The sequence below is a fragment of the Somniosus microcephalus genome, unplaced genomic scaffold (genome assembly GCF_052327205.1).
Source record: "Somniosus microcephalus isolate GS21.2 unplaced genomic scaffold, FLI_Smic_1.0 unresolved_chr1, whole genome shotgun sequence".
NCBI lineage: Eukaryota > Metazoa > Chordata > Chondrichthyes > Squaliformes > Somniosidae > Somniosus > Somniosus microcephalus.
The window spans coordinates 41,770,144-41,793,251 of record NW_028225179.1 but is presented as its reverse complement, the minus strand read 5'-3'; the positions used below and the strand labels follow the sequence as shown (position 1 = coordinate 41,793,251).

General features: G+C 44.8%; 3 non-coding genes across 3 annotated transcripts; all 3 read left to right on the top strand.

Annotated features, from left to right (window-relative positions):
* The first annotated feature begins 3,445 nt into the window (after positions 1–3,445).
* Positions 3,446–3,519, top strand: trnat-agu (transfer RNA threonine (anticodon AGU)). The gene has a single exon. It is a non-coding gene; the product is annotated as a tRNA-Thr (tRNA).
* Positions 3,520–5,959: 2,440 nt separating this feature from the next.
* trnas-gcu (transfer RNA serine (anticodon GCU)) lies at positions 5,960–6,041 on the top strand. Its single transcript has one exon. It is a non-coding gene; the product is annotated as a tRNA-Ser (tRNA).
* Positions 6,042–19,694: 13,653 nt separating this feature from the next.
* trnat-agu (transfer RNA threonine (anticodon AGU)) lies at positions 19,695–19,768 on the top strand. Its single transcript has one exon. It is a non-coding gene; the product is annotated as a tRNA-Thr (tRNA).
* Positions 19,769–23,108: the final 3,340 nt, after the last annotated feature.

Genomic DNA, 23,108 nt, shown 5'->3' with positions numbered 1-23,108 from the left:
TCTAGCGCTGAAACGATGTGAGAAGCTGGCTTTTGAAATGGTCCCACGGGCGCCGAATTCAAAACACCATGCAAACCCACCACAAACACTAAAATATTACCGCAGCTTCGGGCTCTAACCGCCTTTAACAAAATCCTTCCTCCCAATCCTTCTCCTTTCTCGCTCGGGTTTCAGCGTCTCCCTCCTTGTGGAAGCTCGGAGCTGTTTCCCTGAGGTTTGGAATGGATTTACCTTCCTTAACTCAAATTATTACTCTTTTCCTTGAAAACAGAATGACGGAAAGTTTGATACAAATGTCTTTTTTGTACTGTGTTTCATGAAACTTCTTTAATTTAAAATGTTAACCGAAGTACTTTAGTCTGAATTCCAGCATCCGCAGTAGTTTGCTGCTGTATTTTGGTAAGAAGCGCACACTTGCATTGGCCGGGAGTCGAAACCTTGTTTCCCACAATGCAGGCGCAAATTTTGCCCCTGAACCACCAACGCGTACCGAATTTCGCGCTTCAATTGTCTAGTCACATTCTTGTTTCTGATAATGCAAGGCTAAAAGATAATGCTAAATACTACAGAGTCTGGAAATGAAATTATTCAGAAAATGCTGTAAACACTCCGCAGGTCCGGGATCATCTGTGGAGACGGAAACACAGGGTTAATGTTTCAGGTCGAAGAGCTCTCCTCAGATCCAAGGTTTACACCAATCATTTCAAAAAAATGCTGGTAATTTTATTAAAATTGTTATTTCCATGCTCTGGTCAGTGTGATTTCCAGATGCAGTGTTATTTTGTTGCTTAATATCACAAATTACACAACAAAGCTGGGAGTCCATGCCAGAAACGTCTGTTTATAAACAGGCACTTTAACCAACTAACCCACGGAGCCAAAGCATTTTCCCTGGGTTACAGGAATTGCCGGTCCATTTGCTATCACTTTTCATTGATTCTCCATCTATGAGTTGTTTCTGAATCCGTTAGTTTGTGCTGCTTTGTGGGTGAGCGGCAGACTTAAGAGATGTCCTGCTCGTGTTGCCAGATTGACAATGTGGAAAATGTGGAGCAGGCTTTTGGATGCAAACGGATTTACATATTTACCTCACAGTTTCGGCGCATCTGGGACTGAATTCCCGCTTTTAATAATAAAATCGCGTGTTTCTTGTTATATACGTCTAGTATATTTGGGCAGTTATTATTTCAAGACTTCTGCAGTGTCGCCAAGCTGAAGCAATTGGTGATGTTTGACCAAAAAGCCAGAAGCTCGTCTGGGATCTCTCGCACTTCAGTCAGTGGAATTCCCTAAGGGAAAGTAAGTTGCATATTTTGAAATTGTGCCCTGTACACCCAAGCCCAAGTCATTACTATATAGCGAGAAAATCAGTGGTCCTAGTCCCGACCTCTGGGGAACACAACTGTGTACCTTCCTCCAGTCTGAAAAACAGCCAGTCACCACTACTCCCTGTTTCACTGTCACTTAGCCAATTCCGTATCCTTGCAGCCACTGACCCTTTTATTCCATGATCTTTAACTTTGCTGGCAAGCCTATTATGTGGCACTTTGTCAAACGGCTATTTGGAAGTCCATGTACAGCACGTCAACCTCATTGCCCTCATCAACACTCTCTGTTACCTCATCAAAAACTACGTAGAAACTTACAGTGCATAAGGAAACCATGTGGTCGGCCGTGCTTGTGCTGGTTATTTTTTCCCACATCCCACGTTTTGTGCGTAACACCATCAGTAAATATTTTCTTAATTTAGTAAAAGTTAATGTGTTGATTAAGGGATTGCGTTCCATCAGCAGGTGCCGCAGAGAACAGGAGATATAAATCAAGCTGTGCCATGATTCGGATTGAGAACCGAGGTTGCTGCGGCCACAACGGAGAGTACTAACCAATATACGATCACGGCGACACACATTAGTTGTTGCAATTCTGTTCTGACCACAGTAAAGTCACACACGGCACTGCTTAGAAACGGTGGATTTTCGGTAAAGAGGCTAAAATAATGTGATTTCTGAATCCGTGAGTTTGTGCTGCTTTGTGGGTGAGCGGCAGGCTTGAAGATATGTCCTACCCGCGCTCCCAGATTGACAATGTGGAAAATGTGGAGCAGGCTTCTGCAAATAAATGGATTTACATTTTTACCTCACAGTTTCGGCACACCTGGGGCTGAATTCCCGTTTTTAATAATAAAATTGCCGTTTTCTTGCGATATACTGAACACAGGTCTGCACTGATTTTCTGGCTGTTGTTATTTGAAGACTTGTGGAATGTCTCCAGGCCGAGGAAACTGGTTCTATTAAAAAGTCTCTCATTAATTGATATAAATTCCCTAAGCGAGAATCACAGCCCTAGACCAAAGAGCCGCTGACCCTGCTCTGAGTGTTTAATCTCGGCAATGACGATTTCACTGATTTGGAGATATGTAATTTGCTACGAATTCATAAAATTGAAAAGAGCCGCGGCGATCATCATTACAATAAACTAAACCCTCCGATATTTTAGAGGAGTGTAAGATGTTGAGAACAGTATCGAAAATTGTGCAGGATAATGAAAATAAACAGCAGGGATATTGTGTTCTGCTCCCACATGACACAGATCAGCCTCAACCTCTGCTCCCTGCCCGCCGGCTGCTGAGACCTTGCCTCTAGATTATAAGCAGATTCTAGGTTGGAGATAAGTATTCAGGGTAGAGCCTAAACACAGCGGGTGGGTCCAAATATATAAAGCAGTTATTTTAGACCAGCGACCTCGTTACAAATTATATATTGCTCAAAGGCATCAATGTATGAACATGACATTAAATGTGTTTAAATATAGTGGGGGGATTTAAAGCAGATTCGGGGCCAGTGGCTTCCAACGTGATCTTACCTGTATCTCTCTTGCCTCTCTCTCCCCTTCCTCCCACAACCTGCCGGTGTTTATACCTTGTTTTAAATCTGCTGCTCTGGGCCTGTGCATTCCACAGTCTCACAACCCTTTCTACAAATACCCTTTCACTGCTTGACTTCTCTGTTTGTTAGTTATGAATCACCTTGAGGTGCAATGGTGGCGTTTGTGACGTCAAATTAAAAGGCGGCCGATTGGAAGCACGTTGGGGTCAACGTTTCTTTTTGCACAGAATTGAACCTAAATCATTCAAGATGGAATATTGTATTTGCTGCATCACAACAAACAAAATCTTGTTATGAATGTTAGCTCATTAGTTCCCCAGTGTCAGAGGAAGAATTTTCTGATCCCCTCATTTATTTAATGTAAGACACAAACACAGGTATTCATTAAGAATCAACTCACAGATTGACACTGAGATAAACGCAGTGAGAGATACAGACAGCATCGGGACACAAGGCGGACAAGAGAGATGGTTAAATGCAAAACGGCCTCAGATTCCAGCAGTCAGTGACCGGTAGCTGATAGATATCAGTGAGTGGAGACGAGCGACGAGGCCTAATTTGGCTCCGTGGCTTAGCTGGTCAAAGCGCCTGTCTAGTAAGCAGGAGATCCTGGGTTTGACTCCCAGCGGGGCCTTTTTCTTCTTCTTTATCACTCTCCAGGGGTGAGTTTATTCTCGTGTGAAAGGGCTACAATCCTCTTAAATGTGGCTGCGGCTGCATCAGTTCCCACCCTGGATAAAGGCTCCAGTCGCTATGGGACGTGGGTCGAATTCCACCGCTGTCATAATTTCTGGCAGTGCTGATTTTGGCCTTCCCCAAAAATCCATCTTTTCTAAGCTGTGCCGTGCATTACTTTGCTGTGGAAAGAGCAGAAGAACAGCAGTTGTTGTGTGGCGCCGTGATCATATAGTGGTCAGTACTCTGTGTTGTACCCGCAGCAACCTCGTTTGGAATCCAAGTCACGGTATAACTCGCTTTATATATTATGTTCTCTGTGGCACCTGCTGATAGAACGCAACAAGAAATCAATCATTACTACATGAAACAAATATTATTTGTTGGCGGTGAAAACCTATTTACTCCTTCAAAACCCCGCGCTCTCACATGCCTGAGTTTGATGCTCCATATTTCAAACCCACCTCTTCTCCCAGCTTTCTTTTCCTTCCACAATCAATAGCCCTCCTTTTCTTTCCTCCTTCTATTTCTTTACCACTTTCCTGAGGTATTACCTTAACCTAACATTCACTTTCAACTACTTAACTTCAGCAAACTTAAGTTTGCTCTGCGACAGTCGTTGTTCCTGGGGGGACATGTCCCATTTGCACCAATCTCAATTGTTGCTTTGAAACCAGTCGATACATTCAAACCTGCAGAACCGCTCGACAGACAGGCATTGCGAAAGCAGGGCCGGCCTTCAGAAGCAAAATAGCCGGATTGCACACGGAATTTCCTTGGCCTAATGGATAAAGCGTCTGATTTCGCTGCTAATCATAATCGGGATTGTTGTCAGTCACGGATCATTCTGTGCCTATTTAAAATGGGTGAGCTCACAGTCCCGGATCATTCTGTGTGTTAGTCTTTTTTAAGGGAATGCGATTTCAGCTGCGATGACCGTGTCCGTTCTATCTCCCACACTTCTGCCCTCACCCCTGACCCTCCCTCCCGGAACCATGATAGGGTTCCCCTTGTCCTCACCTTTCACCCCACCAGCCTCCACATTTAACGGATCATCCTCCGCCATTTCCGCTACCTCCAAAATGATCCCACCACCAAATGCATCTTCCCCTCCCCTCCCCTTTCAGCATTCCGTAGGGACTGCTCCCTCCGAGACACCCTAGTCCACTCCTCTATCACCCCCAACAGACCTTCCCCTTTGCCTGGCACCTTCCCGTGCAAGCGCAGGAGATGTAACACCTGCCCCTATACCTACCCCCTTCCCACTGTCCAGGGCCCCAAACACCCTTTCCAGGTGAAACAGCGATTTACTTGTACTTCTTGCAATCTAGTATACTGTATTCGCTGCTCATGATGCGGTCTCCTCTACATTGGGGAGATCAAACGCAGATTGGGTGACCGCTTTGCAGAACATCTCCATTCAGTCCGTAAGGGTGACCCCGTGCTTCCGGTCGCCTGTCATTTTAATTCACCGCTCCATTCCCACTCGGACCTCACCGTCCTTGGCCTCTTGCATTGTTCCACAGAAGCTCAACGTAAACTCGAGGAACAGCACCTCATCATCCGATTAGGCACTTTGCAGCCTTCCGGATTCAATATCGAGTTCAACAATTTCAGATCATAACCTCGGCCCCTATTAACATTTTTACTTATATTTTTTTCCACACCTTTGTTTTGGGTTTTCCCTTCCCCCCCTTTCCCTTTTTTCTCTCTCCCACATGGCAGCTGTCTCTCATCCTGCCAATACACTTCACACCTAATCTGAGCCGTCTTTTGTCTCCACTGTCCTATTACCATCTCGTCTGGTTTTGAATACCTCTTAATGTCTCTTTACTCCTTTTGTTCTATCGCAGCCCTGCCTTCGATCTATTTGATTTCCTTTCCAGTTTTAAAAAAGGGCTCACCCGAAACGTCGACTCTAATTTCTCTCCACAGATGTTGCCAGGCCTGCAGAGTTTTTCCAGCATTTTCTGTTGTTATTTCGGATTTCCAGCATCTGCAGTATGTTTCTATCGTACGAGTTGTTAAGGTGTTGTGTTCGAAGTTGCATTGGGTTTCCCTGCGCAGGTGCGAACCCAGCTCGCTTAATTCGAAATATATCAATCTTTTCCTAAATCCACTCCTTTATATGAGGTGTTGCGCTGGATTTGCTCACAATCCTCCCCACAACTTCTTGACGACAGCAAACTTTTTCTTCTCTGTTCTGAATTTGACATCAAACCGATCATTTTTGACAGTCCCTCACCTGAATTAACGGACGGCCTTTTGCTTACAGAGCTGATTGTACATTTTCAACATTGTAGATCTGGGTGCACGGGCAGGACAAATGGTGAAGCGGAATTTCTTGCAGATTAGTTCTGTTTGGATATAAAATGTAGTAAACGAAATAACTGATGGCAGACGAGGTGGCCGAGTGGTTAAGGCGATGGACTGCTAATCCATTGTGCTCTGCATGCGTGGGTTCGAATCCCATCCTCGTCGTTTATGTTAACTGTTTGATGTTTGACACCTTCGGTTCTTTTGACATTCACCTTTAACGTCATGTCCAAATTCACCTTTTGCTCCCAAGCCTGATTAATTTAGCTTATGTCATGTCTCAAGTTACCAATATATACTTTAAAGGGAAAACATTTGTCGGTCTATGGAGAGTGGGACTAATTAGATAGCACTCTCAGAGACAGTTTACTTCAGTACCGTCAGAATCTGAGATTCCAGTACTTAATGTGTTTCACACTTATATGTCGGCGGCTCGTTGGTCTAGGGGTATAATTATCACTTTAGGCATATCACAGCTGAATTGTGATAAATCCCAGCTTCAAATTTTGGTCGAACCCCACTAGATTTTAGTTAAAACTCAGCTTCTTACAGCCAATCGACATTGTAGAAAACATAAATACTTTACTTAAAAACATGTGATTTTGCGTCGTTTTTACCCTATCTTTCTAAATCCCAGAGCTTCACAGGAGCAACTGAAAAGAAACCAACTGAGTAAAGTTAAAGTGTCCGTCTCTGTGTTTCATTGGACGTCTGACACCCGTGTTCGATTCTGGGCAATGCAGGATCATTACATTTTGCTTTCTGCACCCATGAGCTCGCCTGAATTGGGATAAACTTACATTCAGCGTCAATCTTCTTGAAACACCTACTGCCCGGAATATTAGACAGTGCTGCTTTGTCTAGCGCTGAAACGATGTGAGAAGCTGGCTTTTGAAATGGTCCCACGGGCGCCGAATTCAAAACACCATGCAAACCCACCACAAACACTAAAATATTACCGCAGCTTCGGGCTCTAACCGCCTTTAACAAAATCCTTCCTCCCAATCCTTCTCCTTTCTCGCTCGGGTTTCAGCGTCTCCCTCCTTATGGAAGCTCGGCGCTGTTTCCCTGAGGTTTGGAATGGATTTACCTTCCTTAACTCAAATTATTACTCTTTTCCTTGAAAACAGAATGACGGAAAGTTTGATACAAATGTCTTTTTTGTACTGTGTTTCATGAAACTTCTTTAATTTAAAATGTTAACCGAAGTACTTTAGTCTGAATTCCAGCATCCGCAGTAGTTTGCTGCTGTATTTTGGTAAGAAGCGCACACTTGCATTGGCCGGGAGTCGAAACCTTGTTTCCCACAATGCAGGCGCAAATTTTGCCCCTGAACCACCAACGCGTACCGAATTTCGCGCTTCAATTGTCCAGTCACATTCTTGTTTCTGATAATGCAAGGCTAAAAGATAATGCTAAATACTACAGAGTCTGGAAATGAAATTATTCAGAAAATGCTGTAAACACTCCGCAGGTCCGGGATCATCTGTGGAGACGGAAACACAGGGTTAATGTTTCAGGTCGAAGAGCTCTCCTCAGATCCAAGGTTTACACCAATCATTTCAAAAAAATGCTGGTAATTTTATTAAAATTGTTATTTCCATGCTCTGGTCAGCGTGATTTCCAGATGCAGTGTTATTTTGTTGCTTAATATCACAAATTACACAACAAAGCTGGGAGTCCATGCCAGAAACGTCTGTTTATAAACAGGCACTTTAACCAACTAACCCACGGAGCCAAAGCATTTTCCCTGGGTTACAGGAATTGCCGGTCCATTTGGTATCGCTTATCATTGATTCTCCATCTATGAGTTGTTTCTGAATCCGTTAGTTTGTGCTGCTTTGTGGGTGAGCGGCAGACTTAAGAGATGTCCTGCTCGTGTTGCCAGATTGACAATGTGGAAAATGTGGAGCAGGCTTCTGCAAATAAATGGATTTACATTTTTACCTCACAGTTTCGGCACACCTGGGGCTGAATTCCCGTTTTTAATAATAAAATCGTGGGTTTCTGGATATACACTGGACACAGGCTCTGCACAGTATTTGTGGCAATTTGTATTTTAAGTTTTCTGCAATATCGCCAAGCCGAGGGAATTTTGGATTTTGACTAAAAAGCGAGGGGCTCATCCGGGATTTGAAACTTCGCCTCTCGCATTTAGTACAGCGAAATTTTCTGCGTGAGAATCGTACCCGTAGATACCATCTCTCTCCCTGTCTTTGTTTCTTTGTCTCGCTGTGTTTTACCCTGATGGACTTCTCAGATTTCCTTGAACGGCCGAGGCTGATCTAACCTGCAACACCAGCAGAAAAGTGTAAAGAAAGAAATAATGACTGAGACGGCAGGGGAAGTAATTCTGAAAAGTTAACAATGGATTTTCAAGACGAATCTGGTGAAGTGGGGCTAATATTTTTGAATTGAAATATTTCGTGTATCGCTTGATATCGCTGAACATTGTATTAGAAAGCGGTATTAGATGGACAGAAGCGGTCTGAAAGCTGTGCGTGGCAGCGAAATCTTACAGCTTCGTTTCCAGCGGCTCGTTGGTCTCGGGGTTTTGATTCTCACTTAAGTACACAAGAACATCAGAAATAGGAGCAGGAGTAGGCCATTTGGACCCTCGAGCTTGCTCCGCAATTCAATAAGATCATGGCTGATCTTCTACCTCATCTCCACTTTCCTGCACTATCCCCAGATCACTTGATTCCCTTAATATTCAAAAATCTATCGATCTCTGTCTGGAACAGATTCAAAGACTGAGCCTCCACAGCCCTCTGGGATAGAGAATTCCAAAGATTCACCACCCTCTGAGTGAAGACATTTCTCCTCATCTCCGTCCTAAATGGTCAACCCCTTGTTCTCCTGGATACAGGCTCTGCAGTTAAAGGATTTCATTGATTGATATGGGAGAGGTTCCCTGGTTCAAATTATTTCTTTACAGAAGGCACGATTGACGTTTCTCCAGAGAATGTTTGAGCTCCAGAGGGCAGAATGCATAGGGTTTGTCGACACAACACACGTGTAATAAAGCAAATATTTTAAGGTGGTGAGCAGATTGAAGCTGACATTTTAATTATTCACAATTCAAGCGACCTCGCTGGCGATTCCCAATCCTTGAAGGACGTAAATGAACGAGTTGTGGTTTTGCTGCAAAATTTCATCACCGAAATCGTACTGAACAGCGACTCTGGTGGGAATGGAACCCATAAACTTTGAATGACCTTTTCAACCATTAACTAGAAGTGCAACGCGAAATACATTGCAGCTCAGGGAGCATCTGTGGAGAGAGAAACAAAGTTAACGTTTCAGGCCGATTACCCTCCGTCAGAGCTGGAAAAAGCTGGAGTTGTAACAGGTTTTTAACCAAGTGTCGGGGCAGGGAAAGGGGGAGGAGAGGAAAGAGCAAAAGGAAAGGTCTGTGATAGGATGGAAGGCAGGATGGATAAGAGACAAAATGGATGATGGTGCTTAAAACACCTGTTACATGTCCCATTCGCCTATGACTCGGTAACCATGTGAGTTTTTCGGTCCGTACGAATCAGAAAGTTAGCGGTTGATTAATGGCGATTACCACAAACTTTTTGCACAGATTAGTTAGTTTTGCATAATTAATAGAATAAGCAGTTTTCTAAATGTTAATGGAACCCATTAAGAGCATTATAGATGACAGTTCTCTTCTGAGTTGTTCCTATCATTCTTTACAGAGCACCTTTTTCCGAAGTGCACCGGTTATCACTTCCGTATAAAGTACAACAGGTCCCCGGTTCAATCAGCTGTTGTAGGTACAGATCAATAAAATACATTAATAGCTGCGCGGTATTCTCCTTTTCTCTATAGAGTTCTGTATGCAATCAAAATCTACAGAGACACCGACAGTGTGAGAGATCATTACAGAATCCTGCAGCTCTGCCTCGGTTAATAGCAACAGTTCGGAGCCGCATTTCAGACGCGGCAACAAACCCATGAGTTTGTTTGCTGTTCCCCAGCTCCCGCAGTGAGTGAGGCCGGGACAGCAGCGAATTTCAGGCCACCTGTCCGGCCCCGCTCTCTCAAAGCGCCCGCTGCCTGCGGAAAGAAGCGATTGCAGCCTCAGAGAGCATAAACTGCCCATCACCGCAAAACAAAATATCACTGAAGCAGAGGAGGGGAGAGATTTGCATCTGCAGCGTGTATGTGAGGATGGTCGAGCTTAATATCGATCGACTCATTGTTGTTGAAACGGCTGAAATTGAATCTTTCTCTGGCACTTGTTTCAGGTTTACGTATGAAAAGTTCCCTCGAGGTGAAATCGAAAAATTTGGAGATGCGGTGTAGTGGGACAAGTTAAAGGATCAGCACAGTTAATGTCGAGAACAAATTAAACAGTAGCTCAAGCTGATGAACATTGCATTGGTGAAAATGCTGGATGGAGATTTAGAGTAAGCGAAAGTGGGAAGGGCTGTACTGCAATTCTAACACTTCTCCAAGCACATTCCGGGCAAGTCATCGACAGTAAAAAGAGGGCTTGGAACGGGTATGGAACTGTGGGCACACGTGACAGAGCATTGGTATTGGGAATCACAGAAACCCCACAGTGCAGATAGATCACACTTCGGCCCATCGAGCCTGCACCGACACATATCCCACCCGATCCCCGTAACCCCTACACCAACATATATCCCCGTAACCTCACGTATTTAATCCCCCTAACACTAAGGGTCAATTTTATCATAGCCAAGCAACCTAACCCGCACATCTTTGGACTGTGGGAGGAAACCGGAGCACCCGGAAAAAACCCACGGAAACACGGGGAGAATGTGCGAACTCCACACAGACAGTCGCCGGAGGCCGGATTCGAACCCGGGTCCCTAGCGCTGTGAGACAGCCTTGAGCAGCAGCATTCCCTGTCAGCGCCCATATCCCGATTGCTTCTGCCGCCTGCTGCCAGTAATCTGCAACAAATCCATTTGCAGAGAGAGGGCGAAAAGAATCATCAGGGAAAGAGGCATGAACTCAAAATCCAAATTAGCGGGACACGATCAGAAGGACAGTTAATGTTCTGGGGTGAGAACTTCGGTCAGAGCTGCAAACAAATAGGTGTAAGAGAGAGATAATCTATTTCCTCAGTTGGGAGGGTCCAACACAATGGGGCATAACCGTAAAATTAGAGCTACCCCGTTCAGGGATGATGTAAGGAAGCGCTCCTTCACACAGAGGGTAGTGGGAATCTTGAACTCTCTTCCCGAAACAGCTACTCAGGCTGGGGATCAATTGACAATTTCAAAATGAAATCGATAGGTTTGTGTTCAGCGAGGATGTGGAGGTTTATTGAAGCATCGCAGGTAGATGGAGTTCAGATACAGATCTGCCATGATCTAATTGAATAGCGGAGCAGGCTCGAGGGCCTGAATGGCCTCCTCCTGTTTCTATGTTCCTATGACAGTAACAGGACAGAAACATCAACAGCTGCAAACATACGTCGCCTTTTATTCATATTTAACAGCAAAAATATCCGTGCCGTGCGCAACTATGCTGTGGTCAGAAAAAATACACGAAGCTGACGTGTGGCGCTGTGATCACATCATGGTTAATGCCCTGCATTGTGGCCGCAGTAACCTCCGTTCAAACTTAAATCACGTCACAGCTCGCTTTGCATCTTCTGTCCTCTGCGGCACCTGCTAATGGAACAGACTGTAAAATCAAGCTTTACGACGTGAAAAATGATGTTTTGTTGGCGGTGAAAACCTATTTACTCCTTTTAAACCCGCGCCTGAGCTTGATGCTCCATAATTCAAACCCGCCTCTTCTCCCAGCTTTTTCTTCTTCCACAATCAGTAGCCATTCTTTACTTGCCTCCTTCCATTTCTTTGTCACTTGCCTGCGGTATTACCTTAATCTAACATTCACTTTCATGTGCTTGCGTGGTTAAGTTCTCTCTGCTACCACCGTGGTTCATGGGGGCACATGTCCCATTCGCACCAATGTACAACCAGTCGATATATTTAGATCTGTGTGACCGCTTGACAGATAAGCGCTGCGAAAGCAGGACTGGACTTTAGAACGACAGCGGCCGGATTGTTCACGAAATTTCCTTTGAGAATCTTGCGATATCTTGTTAACTGCAGAACTGGGTTTTGTTTTGATGCTGGCTGGCGCTTTTCCCAAAACTTTTGCAGTGCGTGAGCGACGGGCAGCGCTACCTAGCTGCCAACGAGGGTTTAAATGTGAGCCATTGGCCCGCTGTTATGGTGCAGTTAGATTGGAAGTGTTCCGTCTTACTCTTAACAAGTCTTTTGAAGTGCGTGATTGAAATAAATAGAGGATAACTGGAAAGAGCGCCAGTGGGTGAAAGCAGCGATTACAGGAGGATGGCCATAATTGAAATGTTTTTGAATGCTCGTGGCACAGGACGCTGTGCTCTCTATGAAGAGCGGGAGCAGGGGTAAAGATTAACAGAAATAAAATGTACTGACTTGTTGCGAATCAGAAAACTGCACTGGTCTATGATCGATAAACGTTTGAAATTAAATTCATTTGCAAAGGATAAATTTAACCCTTTCTTCCAGCTCCCTCATCATTTGCTTTTTCTGTTAATCGTTCAAGCGGTGTAAGAACATAAGAAGATAAGAAATAGGAACAGGAGTAGGCCATTCGGCCCTTCGAGCCCAGCCTGCCATTCAATGAGTTCATGGCTGATTTCTGCCTCAACTCCATTCACCGGCCCTATCGGTATATCCCTTGATGCCCTCACTAGTCAGAAAACTATCGACTTCTGTTTTGAATATACCCAATGACAGAGCCTCCACAGGCCTCTGGGATAGAGAATTCCAAAAATTCACCACCCTCTGTGTGAAGAAATGTCTTCTCATCTTATTCCTAAATGGCCTACCCTTTATACTGAGATTGTGGCCCCTGGTTCTAGACTCCCCAGCCTTGGGAAACATTCTCCCAGCATCCACCCTATAATAATATTGCTGGCTTCAATGAGATCCCCTCTCATTGTTCTGAATTCAAGAGAATATAGGCCTAGTTTACTCAATCTCCTCTCATAGGATGGTCCCGCCATCTGAGGAATCAATCTCGTGAATCTTCGATGCAGCCCCTCTATGGCAAGTATATGCTTCCATAGGAAAGGAGATCAAAATTGTACACAGTACTCCAGGTGTGGCCTCACCAATGCCCTATATATTTGGAGTAAGACTTCTTCACTCCTGTACTCAAATCTTCTTGTCATGAAGGCCCGCATACCAATTGCCTTCCTAATGACTTGCTGCACCTGCACATTCACTTTTAGTGACTGATATACAAGGACACCCAGGTCCCTTTAACCCTCTGCATTCCCCAATTGTTCACCATTTAGGAAGTACTCTGCCTTTCTGTTTTTTCTAACAAAGTGGATACCCTCACATGTATCCACATTATCTTCCATCTGCCATGTTCTAGCCCACTCACTGAGCCTGTCGAGATCCCCTTGAAGCCTCCTCACGTCCTTTTCACAACCGACCCTGCCACTTAACTGTGTATCATCAGCAAATTTGGAAATGTTACATTTAGTCCCCTCATCCAAATCATTGATATAGATTGTGAATAGGTGGGGCCCAAGCACCGATCCTTGCGGTAACCCACCAGTCAATGCCTGCCATCCTCAAATCGACTCGTTTATCCCTGCTCTTTGTTTTATGTCTGTTAACATTTGTAAAGCCCCTGTAGATTGGAGTTCGCTCTCAGCTATTCGCATCGAAGTGAAAATGAAACACGAGGAGTCGAGGATTGCGCCAAACAGCAGAGCTGGGCACTGACTCTATTTCGATTGCTGCAGGAGTTGTTCTGGCCCTCTAATATTCCCTTCACCATTAAAACGCCTGTTTTAACTCACAGGCATTAATGGACGGTTTTATTAAATGTTGGAGAGTTTCCATCAAATAGATTTGAACAAATCTGCAAAAAGACGAGGTTAGGACTGCAACTGATAAGATGTCGATCACAGAGTTAAAATCAAAGTCAGGCTCATTGTCCAATGAGGCAGGAAACCACGAACAAGGAGGAAGGGAATGAAGCAAGGAGGGAAGGAAGGGAGGAAGGAGGAAGGCGCTCTCGATTCTAGCTTCTTTCCATTAGAGCGGGGTGAAATATTAGGTTGAGAAATTGGGAGAAGTTTACCAATCAGGGAGAGAAAATATCGTCTAACTTGGGGACTGTAACATTTTTAGTCTTCGTATCTTCCAACCGGATTAATGGTCCTGAGACTTTAACCTCTTACCAACCTCGAACTAACATTATTATCCAAAAGGACTCAGCCAAAAATCCCTTTTATTTCATTATTTCTGTTTCCAAATGGTAGAAACAACCTTTAATAAAGGCACTTTACCGCACGCAGGTCCTGCCCATGCTTCCAGATTGACAATGTGGAAAATGTGGAGCAGGCTTCTGGAAACAAATGGATTTACATATTTACCTCACAGTTTCGGCACTTCTGGGACTGAATTACTGCTTTAAATAATAAAATTGCCGTTTTCTTGCGATGTACTGAACACACGCTGATTTTTCTGGCAGTTATTATTTGAAGACTTGATGAATGTCTCCTGGCCGAGGAAAGTGCTTCTATTAAAATATTGGGGGGCGTCCTGGATTTGAACCCGATACAAGGGCAGCACGGTGGCATAGTGGTTAGCACTGTTGCCTCACAGCGCCAGAGACCCGGGTTCGAATCCGGCCTCGGGTGACAGTTTGTGTGGAGTTTGCACATCCTCCCCGTGTTTGCGTGGGTTTCCTCCGGGTGTTCCGGTTTCCTCCCACAGTCCAAAGATGTGCGGACTAGGTTGATTGGCTATGATAAATTGACCTTTAGTGTTAGGGGGATTAAATACGTTGGGTTATGGGGATCGGGTGGGATATGTGCAGGCTCGATGGGCCGAAATGGCCTCTATCGGTTCTGTATGAACTTGCATTTTAATTGATGTGAAGTCCCAAAACGTGAAACACACCCTGCGAGCTGAGAACCGCTAACCATGCACAATCTGTTTAACCCCAGCAATGATAATTTCACATACATAAAGCAGATATTGTAGATCAGAGACAGTGTTAAGGGAAATTAGAGAAGCGTGCAATAAGGGCACAGCAATCATCATGGGTGACTTTAAGCTACATATAGATTGGGCTAACCAAATTAGTAACAATACTGTGGAGGAGGAATTCCTGGAGTGTTTACGGGATGGTTTACTGGACCTATAAGTCGAGGAACCAACCAGAGATCAGGCCATCCTAGGCTGGGTATTATGTAATGAGAAAGGATTAATTAGCAATCTTGTTTTACGAGGCCCCTTGGGTCAGAGCGATCATAATATGATAGTCTGAGGCACGAGTTGGGTAGGATTGATTGGGGAATGTCACTCAAAGTGTTGACGGTGGATATGCAATGGCAAACATTCAAAGACCGCATGGATGAACTACAGAATTTGTTCATCCCAGTTTGGCATAAAAATAAAACAAAAAAGGTGATTCAACCGTGGTTAACAAGGGAAATTAGGGATAGCATAAGATCCAAGGAGAGGACATATAAATTGGCCAGAAGAAGCAGTAAACCTGCGGATTGGGAGCAGTTTAGTATTCAACAAAGGACGACAAAGGGATTAATTAAGAAGGGGAAAATAGAATATGAGAGTAAGCTTTCAGGGAACATAAAAACTGACTGTAGAAGATTTTATAGATATGTGAAGAGAAAAAGATTGGTGAAGTCAAGCGTAGGCCCCTTGCAGTCAGAGTCAGGGGAATTTATAATGGGGAACAAAGAAATGGTGGACCAATTAAATACATATTTTGGTTCTGTCTTCAAAAAGGAGGACACAAATAACCCCCCAGAGATGCTGTGGAACATAGGGTCTGATGAAAGGGAGGAACTGAAAGAAATCAGTATTTGTAGGGAAATGGTGTTAGGGAAATTGATGGGATTGAAGTCCGATAAATCCCCAGGGCCTGATAATCTACATCCTCGGGTACTTAAGGAAGTGGCCCTAGAAAAATTAGATGCATTGCTGATCATCTTCCAACATTCGATGGAATCTGGAACAGTACCCATGGATTGGAAGGTAACTAATGTTACCCCACTATTTAAAAAAGGTGGTAGAGAGCAAACGGAGTATTACAGACCGGTAAGCCTGACATCGGTTGTGGGGAAAATGGTAGAGTCCATTATAAAAGATGTAATAGCAGAGCACTTGGAAAACAGTGGCAGGATCGGACAAAGTCAACATGGATTTACAAAAGGTAAATCGTGCTTGACTAATCTACTGGAATGTTTTGAGGATGTAACTGGTAAAATAGATTAGGGAGAACCAGATGATGTGGTGTATTTGGACTTTCAGAAGGATTTCGATAAGGCCCCGTAAAAGAGATTAGCATGTAAACTTAAGGCTCATGGGATTGGGGGCAAGGTATTGACTTGGATAGAGAACTGGTTGACAGACAGAACGCAAAGAGTTGGAATAAACGGGTCTTTTTCCGAGTGGCAGGCAGTGACTAGTGGGGTACTGAAGGGATCAGTCCTTGGACCCCAGCTATTCACAATATATATTACTGATCTAGGCAAGGGATTTGGATGTAATATCGCCAAATTTGCAGATGACACAAAGCTGGGTGTGCATGTGTGTTGTGAGGAGGATGCCGAGAAACTACAGATGATTTGGACAGGTTGGGTGATTGGGCAGAAGCATGGTAGATGCAATATATCGTGGATAAATTCGAGGTTATCCACTTTGGTGGCAAAAACAGGAAGGCAGATTATTATCTAAATGGCAATAAATTGGGAGAAGGGGAAGTGCAACGAGACCTGGGTGTCCTTGTGCACCAGTCGCTGAAGTGAAGCATGCAGGTGCAGCAGGCACTTAAGAAGGCAAATGGTATGTTGGCCTTCGTAGCGAGAGGGTGTGAGTACAGGAAAAAGGATGTCTTGCTGCAGTTGTACAGGGCCTTGATGAGACCACATCTTGAGTAATGTGTGCAGTTTTAGTCGCCTTGTCTGAGGAAGGATGTTCTTGCCATGGAAGGAGTTCAGCGAAGATTCAACCAGGCTGATACCTGGGATGGCAGGAATGACGTATGAGGAGAGATTGGGTCGATTGGGCTTATACTCGCTGGAGTTTAGAAGAATGAGAGGGGATCTCATTGAAACTTATAAAATTCTGACAGGACTGGACAGACTAGATGCAGAAAGGATGATCCCGATGGTCGGGGAGTCCAGAACCAGGGGTCACAGTCTAAGGATAAGAGGTAAGCCATTTAGGACAGAAATGAGGAGGAATTTCTTCACCCAGAAATTGGTGAACCTCTGGAATTCTCTACCACAGAAGGCAGTAGAGGCCAATTCAATAAATATATTCAAGAAGGAGTTGGATATATTTCTTAAGGCAAAAAGGATCAAGGGGTATGGGGAGAAAGCAGGGACCGGGTACTGTATTTGGATGATCAGCCATGATCGCACTGAATGGCGGAGCAGGCTTGAGGGGCAGAATGGCCTACTCCTGCTTCTATCTTCTAGGTTTCTATGTTAAATCTCAAAAATATGCTCAAGTGCTTTAAAATGTGTATATGACATTAAATGTGTTTAAATACAGTGGGGGGATTTAAATCAGATTCGGTGCCAGTGGATTCCAAGGTGATCTTCAATGTACGATAACAACTTCTCCTTTGACTCCACTCATTTCCTCCAAATCAAAGGTGTTGCTATGGGTACCCGCATGGGTCCTAGCTATGCCTGCCTGATCGTGGGGTATGCAGAAAAGTCTTTGTTCCAGTCCTACTCGGGTCCCCTCCCTCACCTCTTTTTCCAGTACATTGATGACTGTATTGGTGCCGTTGCTTGATCTCGCCCTGAACTAGACATGTTCATTCACTTTGCCTCCAATTTCCACCCTTCCCTCACCTTCACATGGTCCATCTCCGAATCTTCCCTCCTCTTCCTCGACTTCTCGGTCTCCATCTCTGGGGATAAGTTATTGACCAAAATTCACTACGAGCCCACTGACTCCCACAGCTACATGGACTACACTTCCTCCTCACCCCGCCTCCTGCAAGGACTCTATATCATTCTCCCAGTTTCTCCGTCTCCACCGCATACGATCCGATGATGCCGCCTTCCACATCAGTACTTCCGAGATGTCTTCCTTTTTCCGCAACCGAGGAATCCCGTCTACCATGGTTGACATGGCCCTCAACCGTGTCCATTCTATCTCCCGCACTTCTGCCCTCACCCCTGCCCCTCCCTCCCGGAACCATGATAGGGTTCCCCTTGTCCTCACCTTTCACCCCAGTAGACTCCACATTCAACGGATCATCCTCCACCACTTCCGCCACCTCCAACGTGATCCCACCACCAAACACATCTTCCCCTCACCTCCCCTTTCAGCATTCCCTAGGGACCACTCCCTCCGTGATACCCTAGTCCACTCCTCCATCACCTCCAACACCCCTGCCCCTTCACCCGGCACCTTCCCGTGCAAGCGCAGGAGATGCAATACCTGCCCTTATACCTCCCTCGTTCCCACTGTCCATGGCCCGAAACACCCCTTCCAGGTGAAACAGCGATTTACTTGTACTTCTTGCAATCAAGTATACTGTATTCACTGCTCACGATGTGGCCTCCTCTACATTGGGGAGACCAAATGCAGATTGGGTGACTGCTGTGCGGAACATCTCTGTTCAGTCTGTAAGGATGACCCCGACCTTCCAGTCGCCTGTCATTGTAATTCACCGCTCCATTCCTACTCAGACCTCACCGTCCTCGGCCTCTTGCATTGTTCCACGGAAGCTCAGCGTAAGATCGAGGAACAGCACCTCATCTTCCGATTAGGCACTTTACAGCCTTCCAGACTCAACATAGAGTTCAAAAATTTCAAATCATAACCTCGGCCCCCATTACATTTTCACTTATATTTTTTATCCACACCCTTATTTTTGCCCACCCCCTTTTTTTCTCTCCCACATGCCAGCTGTCTCCCAATCTGACAGCGCATTTCACAGCTAATCTCGAGCCATCTTTTGTCTCCACTACTCTTATCATCATCTCGTCTCGTTTTGTATATCTTCTAATGTCTCTTCACTTCTCTTTTGTTCTCTCCCAGCCTGGCATTTTAATCTGTTTCATTTCCTGTGCTTTTTCAGTCTTGTCAAAGTGTTTCCACCTGAAACGTTGACTCTATTTCTCTCTCCACGGATGTTGACTGGCCTGCTGAGTTTTTCCAGCATTTTCTGTTGAGATCTTCTGTGGTTGTCTTGCCTCCCTCTCCCCTTCCTCACACACGCAGCCGGTTTTTAAACCTTGTTTTAAATCTGCTGCTCTGCTGGGCCAGTGCATTCCACAGTCTCACAACCCTTTCTAGAAATACACTTTCACTGCTTGACTTCTCTGATTCTTAGATATTAATCACCTTGAGGTGCAATGGTGGCTTTTGTGGCGTCAAATTAAAAGGCGGCCAAATGCAAACACGTTGGGGTCAAAGTTACTTTTGCACAGAATTGAACCTGAATCTTTCAAGATGGAATATTGTATTTGCTGCACCACAATACACAATATCTTGTTATAAATGTTGGCTCATTAGTTCCCCAGTGTCAGAGGAAGAATTGTCTGATCCCCTCATTTATTTCATATAAGACACAAACATAGGGTAATCATTCAGAATCACCTCACAGATTGACACTGAGATAAACGGGAGATACAGACAGCAATGGAACACATGGCGGAATAGACAAGAGAGCTGGAGAAATAAACAATGGTCTGAGAGTCCAGAAGACAGTGACTGGTAGCTGATAGATATTAATGAGTGGAGGCGAGAAATTGTATTGGGATTCGGCCCCGTGGCTTAGCTGGTCAAAGCGTCTGTCTAGTAAACTGGAGATCCTGGGTTTGACTCCCAGCGGGGCCATTTTTTTAATGAATCTCTAGGGGTGAGCTTCTTCCCGTGTGAAAAGGCTAAAATTCGTTTAAATGTAACTGCGGCTGCACTAGTTCCCATTCTGGATGAAGGCTCCAATCGCTGCGGGGCCTGGGTCGAATTTCACCACTTCCTAATTTCTGGCGGTGCTGATTTATAACTCTTCACCTATAATCCATCTTTTCTAAGCAGTGCCATGTGTTACTTTGTGGTGGTCAGAGCAGAGCTCCAGTACTTGATGTGTCGCGCCGTTATTGTATAGCTGTTAGTATTCTGCGCTGTGGCCGCAGCAACCTCGGTCCGAATCCGAGTCATGGCACAGATTCTTCTTCCTTCCACAATCAATAGCCCTCCTTTAGCTTCCTCCTTCAATGTCATTGTAACTTTCCTGCTAACATTCACTTTCACCTACTTAAACCGGTAAATATGCTCTGCTCCCTGCGCTGTTCCTGGGGCACATGTGCCATTCTCCCCAGTCTGAGTTGGTGCATTGAAAGCAGTCGATTGATCTACACCAGCGGGACCTGTCGACAGACAAGGTCTGCGACAGCAGGACCGGCCTTTGGAACCAAAGCAGCCCGATTGTACAAGAACATTCCTTGGGAAATGAAGTGCACTGGGGAGGCTAACTGAACAACTGGGATTGTTCACCTGGTAGTTGCCGCTTTTCCCTAAACAGTTGATGAGCGTGAGCGACGGGATGCGCTACCTAGCTGCGGATGAAGGGTGAAATGTGCAATTTTGGCAAACTTGGTATCAAAAATTAAAATGGTGGATCAGGATTTATCAAGGAGAGTAGGGGACGCTCCGGATGTAATAGACAGGTGAAGGGACGCTCCGGATAAACCAAACTGTTTAAGGGACGCTCCGGATTTACCCGACAGTGTAAGGGATGCTTCTGTTGTACTAGACAAGGTAAGGGACACTCCGGATGTAGCAGATAGTGTAAGGGACGCTCCGGATGTACCAGACTGATTCAGGTACGCTCCGAATTTGCCATACATGGTAAGGAACGCTCCTGTTTTACCAGACAGGGTAAGGGCCACTCCGGATATATCTCACAGGGTAAGAGCCGCTCCGGATGTATCAGACAGGGTAAGGGATGCTCCGGATGTTTCGGATAGGGTAAGAGACGCTCCGGATGTACCAGACTGGGTAATGTAAGCTCCCGATGCACCAGACAGTGTAAGGGATGCTCCGGATGTTTCAGAAAGGGTGAGGGAAGCTCCCGATTTACCAGACAGGGTAAGGGACCCTCCGAATGTACCAGACAGTGTAAGGGATGCTCAAGAGGTTCTGGAGCGAGTAAGGGACGCTCAGGGCCAATCAGACAGAGTAAGGGACGCTCAAGAGGTATCAGAGAGGCTGATGGATGCAGATTTATTACTTTCTAAACCTCACATTTTTTAAGTGTCAATAAAAGCAAAAGTTGAATCCGAATGTAACAGATGGTCTGCCGTGTCCCACGTGGGGGCAATGACAAGGTAGAGTGGGGCCGGACTGGATATTTGAAGCGCTCAGAAATACATCTATAACTGACACAGATTCCCCCACTCAACACAATAATAAATATTGCAGATACATCTAAACATATTTGTAATCAACAGAAGTGCAAATGCATTTACATCTAACACAACATCAACTCACAAATACGTTCGTATCTATTATGGACACACACAAATATGCTTACAACCATCACCGGTGATTGTTTGATAAAAAAATACTTTAATTGTTTGTCTTTAAACCCATGATATTTACATGACAGTTTGCATTGACCTTCCTCCTAAGCCGCTGGAGATTGATGGAGAATGATTTTGGTCCTGATCAATCATTTCCTAGGCGGATTAGAACAACTTTTGAGCGCAAGTCCAAAGTTAGAAGTCGACGTTATAAAGAGGCTCACCTTTCGTAAATTTCAATCTACAATCCACAAAGCGAGATTCATAACCCTAGACTAAAGAGTCACTCTGTCTAAAATACAGGCCCAATCAACTGGTTATCAAAGGCAAATCAAATGGATTTGTCATTTATTGTCCATTGCATTTTGACTGAGACATGTGCCCGCGGTTCCATTCCGGTTCCAAGCCCACTTATTACTGTCGATGACTTGCCCGGAATGTGCTTGGAGAAGTGTTAGAATCGCAGTACAGCCCTTCCCATTGTCGCTTCCTCTAAATCTCACTCCAGGATTTCCACCAGTGCATGTTTCATCAGCTTGAGCTACTGTTTAATTTGTTCTCGGCATTAACTGTGCTGATCCTGTAAGTTGTCCCACTACACGGCCTCTCCAAATTTGTCGATTGCACCTCGAGGGCACTTTTCAACATCTGCCGGAGAGAGATTGAATTTCAACGGTTCTAAAACAATGAGTCGATCGATATCAAACTCGACATCCTCACCTACACGCTATAGATGCAAATCTCTGCGCTCCTCTGCTTCAGTGATTTCCTGTTTCGCAGCGATGGGCAATTTATGCTCTCTGAGGCTGTAATCGCTTCTTTCCGCTGGCAGCGGGCGCTTTGAGAGAACGGGGCCGGACAGGTGGCCTGAAATTCGCTGCTGTCGCGGCCTCACTCACTCCGGGAGCTGGGGAACAGCAAACAAACTCATGGGTTTGTTGCCACGTCTGAAATGCGGCTCCGAACTGTTGCTATTAACCGAGGCAGCGCTGCAGGATTCTGTAATGACCTCTCACACTGTCGGTGTCTCTGTAGATTTTGAGTGTGTACAGAACTGTATAGAGAAAAGGAGAATACCGTGTGGCTGTTAATGTGTTTTATTAATCTCTACCTGCAAAACATGATTGAACCAGGGACCTGTTGTACTTTAAACGGAAGTGATAATCGCTACACTTCGGAAACTGCTGCTCATTAAATAATTAGAGAAACAGCTCAGAACAGCAATTGTAATCTACAAATACTCTTACCCTGCAATACAGATTCCATTCCACGTCGAGGATTAAACTTTACGAAAATTGTTTATTCTATTACATACATCTAATTAGACTGTGTGAGAAGTTTGTTGTAATCGTCATTAATCAACCGGTAACTCACATGGTTAACGATTCATGGGCAAAACTTAAAAAAAAAAAATGTTTTGCATGTGATGAATTTTCATCGGTTCACATTTTGCAGACTGTATTTTAGGAGTTGGGGAAAAATGTTCAGTGCTTATGACACCAGGGTCTCGTTGCAGCCTTTGGTAAATTCACCAGCTCACTAACACATGAGAGTAACTCCGGCTTCAATCATTCTTATAAACCCAGCCAATGCGCCTCAATTAAACAACATTGCGCCCCTGCACGATTGGACAACCTGAGATGTGCAAGTAA